The sequence below is a fragment of the Gymnoscopelus braueri genome, assembly GCF_963280865.1.
Source record: "Gymnoscopelus braueri genome assembly, chromosome: 9".
Lineage (NCBI taxonomy): Eukaryota > Metazoa > Chordata > Actinopteri > Myctophiformes > Myctophidae > Gymnoscopelus > Gymnoscopelus braueri.
Genome location: NC_137610.1, coordinates 27,803,136 through 27,810,835, shown reverse-complemented (window position 1 = coordinate 27,810,835; position 7,700 = coordinate 27,803,136).

The following is a 7,700-nucleotide window of genomic DNA, read 5'->3' as shown; positions in this document are numbered from 1 at the left end:
CCCCGGGTTGCTGGGCCCTTTGGCGTAAGAAAGAGAAGTGAACAGCGGGGTGGGTCTGCATGTGTACGGGAGCCGCATGGTGGTGACAGTGACATTGACAGTGATGGGGGGACAATTTGGACGGCGGGCAGCTGTGTGGGAGGTGACAGTGGGGTGAGAAGAAGAGGGGTTGAGTTTTCAGGGAGGCTTGTGCTCATAGCGTTCTCTTGTTGAATGCAAGCTTGCTGTTGAAAAGGGCCAGGCTTCATTTGTGTGTTTGAGAGTGGGGTGATGGTTTTGGGGGGTGGGGGTGTGTGGGGGGGATCCAGGGGATTCAGGGGCTCCGGTGCGTGTGTTGGGTTCAAGCTGTGTTTGTATGGTGTCATTCTGCTTTGGCGTAGCGTGATTAATGCTACTGAGTATTAATCAGCTAGGTGTGAATAATAAATGGCTGAGTTGGCTATATCACTGCCATGTAACACATGGAGACACGAGGCAGAAACCTTGTGTCTCCAAACATTTTATGTTTTGTTCGTCATTTAATTCCCTTTAAAATCATATAAGAGTGTCGAGCAAAAGTTGTGAAAATAGCCAATCTACAAGCTCATCTCAAGCTCAAGGCTATTTTCACAATTTAGTCCTGATGAAGGCCGCTTCAGGTCGAAACATGTTGGCGTTGTATTAAATAAAGGCTGTTCCCTCTTTTAACTTTGAGCGCCCGGCCATTTTCATTCAATTTCCTGAAAAGTAACGGTTTTGGACATACAAGGTTTCCACCGACAGCGACAAACACGCATAGGAGTGATGGTGGACTCATGGTGAAACGGCCCTATAACAGAACCCTTGTTGGCCCCATGCAGATGGAACCGGGCCCACCTGAGTGGAGCGTCACATGTCTGCTTCACATTACCTTTCTCCCCCTGCATCGGACAATGTGGCTCACATTATAGGAAGCTTGCACCGCGGCCAGATCGGAAATTGATTCAGAGAGTGTGTATTGAAGGGATTGACCTAATTATTCATCTGTTGAACCCCACCCCACCCCCAAACTTGTTTTATTACATTTTATGGGGTGTCCTAAAAAACGAAAGAATCAAAACGTCTTTGACAGAGTGGAGTGGAGGCCTTGGTGAAATGAATTCCCCTACAATAGCTGACACGAAGCCAGATGGTCCCATAGTGTCCCATATAGTGTCAGTATAACCCAGGGTGAAGCCGTCCAAACTGTCACTCAAAGTCATTCCACAGCTCACAACTCTGATGATCGATTCTGCACCGAGAACAAAGGAGTTTATAGGAAAATGATTTTCGGCTTATAAGGACACACAGTATTATTAAGAGTATGGATTAATTTAGACATGCTCTCCAGCTGTAACAATGACGGTCCTGTTCGGAGGGCAGACTGGGAAACACTCTGCACGCATAGCTTGGAACCGCTTCAACATGGGTCGTAATTGAGTCTTACAGAAAGATGTTTTAGTTGCTACCAAGCAGCTAGCATAAGCTAGCTGTCTGTCTGTCTGTCTGTTGGTCTGTCTGTCTTTCGGTCAAACTTTCTACTGCTGCCACTTATACAAAACCATTGATGGATATCCCTGTGTCCTGATTGGCTGAGAGGGCAAGCATGCAACACATAAACATTTTTACATTGAGCTAATGTTATTTAAAATACATGGCCGAAATTTGCATCGGTAACCGTTCATATATATTAACCACTTACACCCTTTATAATTAGCTGGCCTGGGCGTCCCCCAGGCCACCTGTACTAGATTCTCTATTGTTTCCCTCTACACCAAATCTCTTCACTGAGAATCGCTGATGTAAAAGCTTGGCTATTCTTGGCGAATGTTCGCCCCCCAGAATAGAGACGTTAGTGTAGCAGAGTGGCTCAGCCTCAGGCCCAAAAGCCTAATATCTGCCCTGGGCCAAGGGGGGATTCCCTCTTGGCCTAGATGTTTTGGGTTAGACTGTGTTACACTATGGAGTACCGAAGTCCTGACGTCACTCGTTCATCCCCTGGGTCCAAGGAAGCTGATGAAAGGAAGGGATGTGCTGGACGCCGGGGATGCGCCATGACACTCATGGGTGGCAAACCTCGCACCGGAAGTTTGATGAAATACATTGCAGTGAATGGCCGGCTGGACCAGCTCATGAACAAACACTATTTTTGAACGATTGCAACCTTTGTCATATAATCGGTTCAGGAATATGAAAGAAGACATATCACATCGCGTTGTGCTTGTCGATCGGCTATTTTCAGCGAAAGCTTTCCCCATAATAACAGAAAACAGAAAGTACACTAGTATTGAGCCCTGAGGGACTCCAGTTACCCATATGGGGTTTACAGTAAGTGGTTAATGTAGTTGTGCATGCTTAATGGGAATATACTATTCAGTGGTTCCCAAAAGTTTTCGCTCGAGAACTAAAAGAGAAATCTCCCCAGGACTCAAACTACTGGAAAATAGCTGATCTACAAGCTTGTAGATCTGCTATTTTCACAACTTCTTAAACTTTTGTACTTATTTATTTAATGGAATTTCTTGTGTTTTTATTAATTTATGGAAAAAAAAAAAAACATGTAGAAATTGTTTTGGACATTTTTACAAATCTTTTGAAATAATAATAAAAACAAAATGTAAGAAACAGAAAAAAAGCGATATATACTCAAGACCCATACAATATTTTCTGCCACCCACAAAAGGGTCTCAACCCAGTGTTTGGGAAACTGTGTCAACAGTGATATACTGTATACAATATGACCACATGGGCCAAGGTAAATATACAGGTGAAGTTCATGTTGAGAGCACACTGACAGTATAAGCTGTTGGTTCTTTTCTTGTCATAGCTTTAATCAAAGCACTGAGGGATAAGCTGCATTAATGTATCAGGGTTGTGTGGTTGGAAGAAAATGCTCTCCTTTCCCTTGGATGTGGAAGGAGTCAGACCCAAGGGTGAAGAGAGGGTGACCCAGATCTTATCAGGTATGACCAACAGGAAGGAACAAAGCCTTGTCCTGCAGCGTCAACATTTACCATTAGACTGAGCACACATACATAGATATGTGTGTGCACACCCAAACATGCACACGTACATATACACGCATGCAGGTTAACTTGTGCACACACACACACACACACACACACACACACACACACACACACACACACACACACACACACACACACACACACACACACACACACACACACACACACACACACACACACACACACACACACACACACACACACACACACACACACACACACACACACACTTGACAGCATGCATGCAGATCACTTTGCCTGATTAACGGAAAGGGAAGAAAAGAGGAAATATCTGCAATACCTAAAAGGCATACTGTCTGGTTTACTTGGACATGTCAAACATGACTTCATTCATTCACCGCAGGGTCACCGAGGGCATGTGAATTTGGGTCCCATGTGGCATCATCTCTTAAGCTTAGGGGACACTATATGCCAGCGCAGCAAAAAAAACAAAATTCCCTCTTTAAAAAGAGTCCGTCTCACCCTGAGAGAAACCCCCCACTCCCTCCCTGCTCCTTGAGCTTGACGGCCCTGGGGTATAAGAAGCCCCCAGCAGAATGCTGATAAGTCTACCCCGCCATTCAACTGGCACTCCGGTTCATATTTTTGTGGAGGTCCATTGACTTTCTCCTTTTCAGGCTTCCCTTTAATCCCTGGGTCTGTGTCCTCGGTGGCTCTCCACAGAAGGGCTATTATTCGGGGGCCTTATTACTGCGCCCCTCGCGGCTTATCTCCTTCCTGGTGACAGTCTTTTCAAGCCTCTCCCTAATGACCTGGGGAAGCTCACATGCTCAACTTCCCAGGGCTGCGGGGGCCCGGCTGATGTCAGAGGGGGCCGGCCCCCTGCATGCAAGCGGGCCCGGTCGGTCTCCTGGTCCGCATGGGTAGAAGAAAGGAGAGAGAGAGGGAGAGGCACGAAGGGGTCTCTGCAGTCGCCGCCGCGGCCCTCCAACGGCACTCATGCTCTCGCCTCCATCGGTTCCTCCTCCTCATCCTGCTCCTTCGCTCATATATGGGATCAGAAAACCCTGAGTCCAGATGCCGCGGCTGCAGGAGGACTGGACTGCACCAGGTTCCGTGGGCGGTTCAGGTTCAGGGGGAGAGCTCGGTTCCATTCTGATTCAAATCAGTCACTCAGACACTCAAGAGTTGCTATGGGATGTGAGGATGGGGTGATGAGAGTCTACCTTTGTTTTGTTTGTCATTCAGTTGGAATGAAAAGAGTTGGATGTGCCACAGTGACGTGATGGAAGGAAAAGCTGGTTGGGTGTGTAAGAGAATCCTCTCTCGAATGTCCTCGCCTCACCCCCCGAAACAAAGTGATGTAATTTCTTTTTCCTTTTTTCTTTTCTTCTTCCCCCCCCCCCCCCCCCCTTCTTTCCAGTAACAAACTGATGTTAATATTCAGGAGTGCTCTGTTGGCAGCACCAATGCGATGCACTCTGTATTTCAAAGGCTTGATTAAAAAGTCCTCTATGGCCAGCCCATTCATCTTTGTCAGGGGAAAGTATAAGGGGATTGGATTGCATTTATATGAGTGAATGCTTTTCATTCTGCTTACATGGAATTCCTTGTCGTGGTAAATGAAAAGAATGGAACCCCCCGGCCAGGCCCTCCTCTCCTTGCTTTTCACTCCGCACAACAGCACCTCCAACAACACCCTTCAACTCCTGCAAAACATCGTGCGACGATCTACAGCAAATATCATGCTCGGCTCGGCGGAGAGGGCCATTGAGGTGCAGGCACCCCCAAGCTGCTTTCAGACCTTCATTCAGATGCATTTAAAATCACGCCGACGGTATAGGAATAGCGGCGAGAGAGAGAGGGCGTTTGTGAGTGTGAACACGGTATCCCGCTAGGTACGCCATCTAATTATCATCACAATCTTCCCCCGCTTAACTCCACAAGCAGCCTTTTAGAGCAGTGGTTCTCAAACTTTTTCGTGTCAAGGACCCCCAAATTGTGTTTGGCAGCAGACCCCCATTTGAAAATGTTTTGTGCCAGGGACCCCCTCCCCCTCCCCCAGAATAGAAGATTTGTGTTAAAAGCTAAATACAAATTATTTGAACATTTTCAAACACTTTCAAGATCTTTGAAAATTTTTCAAAAATAGCAGATGTACGGCAAAAAGTGAGGCGCTGTGAGCTTGTATATCTGCTATTTTTGAATAGCCAACATATAAGTGGATGAAAGGGCTTAATAATGATTGTGATGCTGTATTAACACATTTAGCTGGGGACCCCCTGGAACCCCCTCAAGGACGTCCCCGGAGGACCCCACTTTGAGAACCAATGCCAAGGGGCCTCAATAAAGAGCATGGCTGTCCATTACCCGATAACTCAAGAGATGGGGGGCCCCTGCATGAGCAACAATGAGATGGCTGAACTTTTAGGCCAGTGGTTCTCAAACTTTTTCATGTCAAGGACACCCAAATCGAAACTTATTAGCCCGCGGACCCCCATTTGAAAAGATATGCCCCCATAAGAGACCATTTTAATTTCAAGGACCCTCAGTTTGGCATGCATTAGGCTACGGACCCCCATTTAATGGCATTTCTATCTCTGGGACCCCAATTTAAATAGTAAAATCAATGTTAATTTAACTCAGAGTGTCCAAATTTGAGTACATTTGTACACTCTCAGAGTTAGACCCATAAGGGTCCATTTGGTTTGTAACTATCCATAATTTAGTTGGGGACCCCCTGGAACTCTCTCAAGGACCCCACTTTGAGAACCAATGTTTTCGGGCACATCGACGGAGACGTGCTGCCATCTCCCGAACCCCAAGCGGATCATGGGAAATGTGACACAGGTGTGTGTGTGCTCCAGTTCTTCTCCCTCACATGGCATGCAGACCAGGCCCACTACATGTCCCCGAGGGCGGATAGCATAGGGGGAAAATGACAGCCCTTTGGTTTCGTGCGTCTCTGAATCGTAAAGTACTTAAGACCTTGGGAAAACATGTTGAATTGGTCCAATTAAAGCAAGTAATGACTTTAGTGAAGCTATTTACAGCACCGAAAAGGGCAGGAGACATGTAGGGCAAAAGCCCTGGAGGTAGATACTGTAAGCATTGGGTGAGATCTGCCTGCATAATCCACCCCCCCCTTCTCCCCCTCCCTCCCTATGGCCCCATCTGGTTCACCTTTAGAGCTGTGAGAAAAAATACACTGTATTACTGTACAAGCTCTGTGAGCGCACCATAAAGAATCTTATAGGAGGATTAATGGGGGCTCATTATTATCTCTACAAACAAGTGCATGGGATTTTGGGGGGATCTTTGCGAGAAACCGAGGATGACTCAGACAAAGTGCAGGCCTGGGTCTGGCATTATAGTGGGAAACTGTGATATGAGAGGTTCAAAAGGTATGAGAAAAACTATAATGTCTTTCTGTCACTTTCAACCTTGCATCCCTAATTTTTAGATATTTTTTTTCTTCTCGAAAATAGCAGAAATAGACGATCTACAAGCTCACAACCTGTTGCACTGCAACCCGTTGTGAGCTTGTAGATCGGCTTAGCAGTATAGGGCTTAAGTGGTTAAAACTATCAGTTCACCCACGGAAAGGTTCCCGTCAGCAGAACCCCGTGGAATCTGCAAAAGCCTCCTGAGCGGGCCCACCGGTGCCCTTTAACCCTGTGCTTTGGGTCTTAGTTGGTGCTTTTTAGCCTTGCCTAAACCCGCTTTTAATTACCCCAAAACACCCCCCCCCCCCAACCACCCCCACGCCCCTTACATCAACAAGGGTGCTGAGGAGGGGGGGACAAAAGAATGCACAAGCACAAAAAGTGAGGTAATGTGGCAAATGCACCAAAGATGTGCTCTCTGGTGAAAGAACAATCCCTCGGAGAACCCAATCAGCGTCGGCTCACACCGCGTGCACGCACGCACGCACGCACACGAAACTTCAACAACAAAGAATCAGTGAAAGGAGAAGGATTACGCTCAGGAGTACCAAACAAGCCGTCACTTTCGGTGGAAATCCAGTTACCGGTGGGAAATGATTTGAGACCGCCGGTGTAAATTAAGTAGCTTCACTTTAGAATGTTTAATAAGCGTCCCCTATTCTCGGGTGAGGAACGTGTCCACGGGAATAGCAGATCTACACAGTACAAGCTCGCAATGAGTCGCACGTATAAGGCAACACCTTGTGAGCCTTATAGATCTAGCTATTTTCAGCAAAGAGATTTGGTATAGAGCACTGGTTCTCAACAACGTCGGGGTCCGGAGACCACCAGGGGTCCAAATGGACCCTTACGGGTCTGTAACTCTGAGAGTGTACAAATGAAAGCAAATGGATTTGGTCCCATTTATACACTCTCAGAGTTAAATTAACACTGGAGGATCCTACATTGTAGATTAGGGTCCCAGTCCCAGATATTAAAACATGGTATCAAATGGGGGGTTCATGGCCTAATGCACATCAAACTGGGGGTCCTTGAAATTCCAAAGGTCGAAGAATCACTGTTATAGAGGGGTAGAAAGGAGGGGGCCCAAGTACAGACCCCTGGGGTACCCCGGTCAGCTAAGTATAGTGTTTAAGTGTGCGCCTCATTTGTAAGTGCTATTATCATCTGTATGCCCCAGTAGCTGCATTTATGAGAGGCACAGTAGACAGCAAAGGGCTTAAAAGTTGCTTAAAGGGATTTTCCACCACTTTACAATGACAGTTAC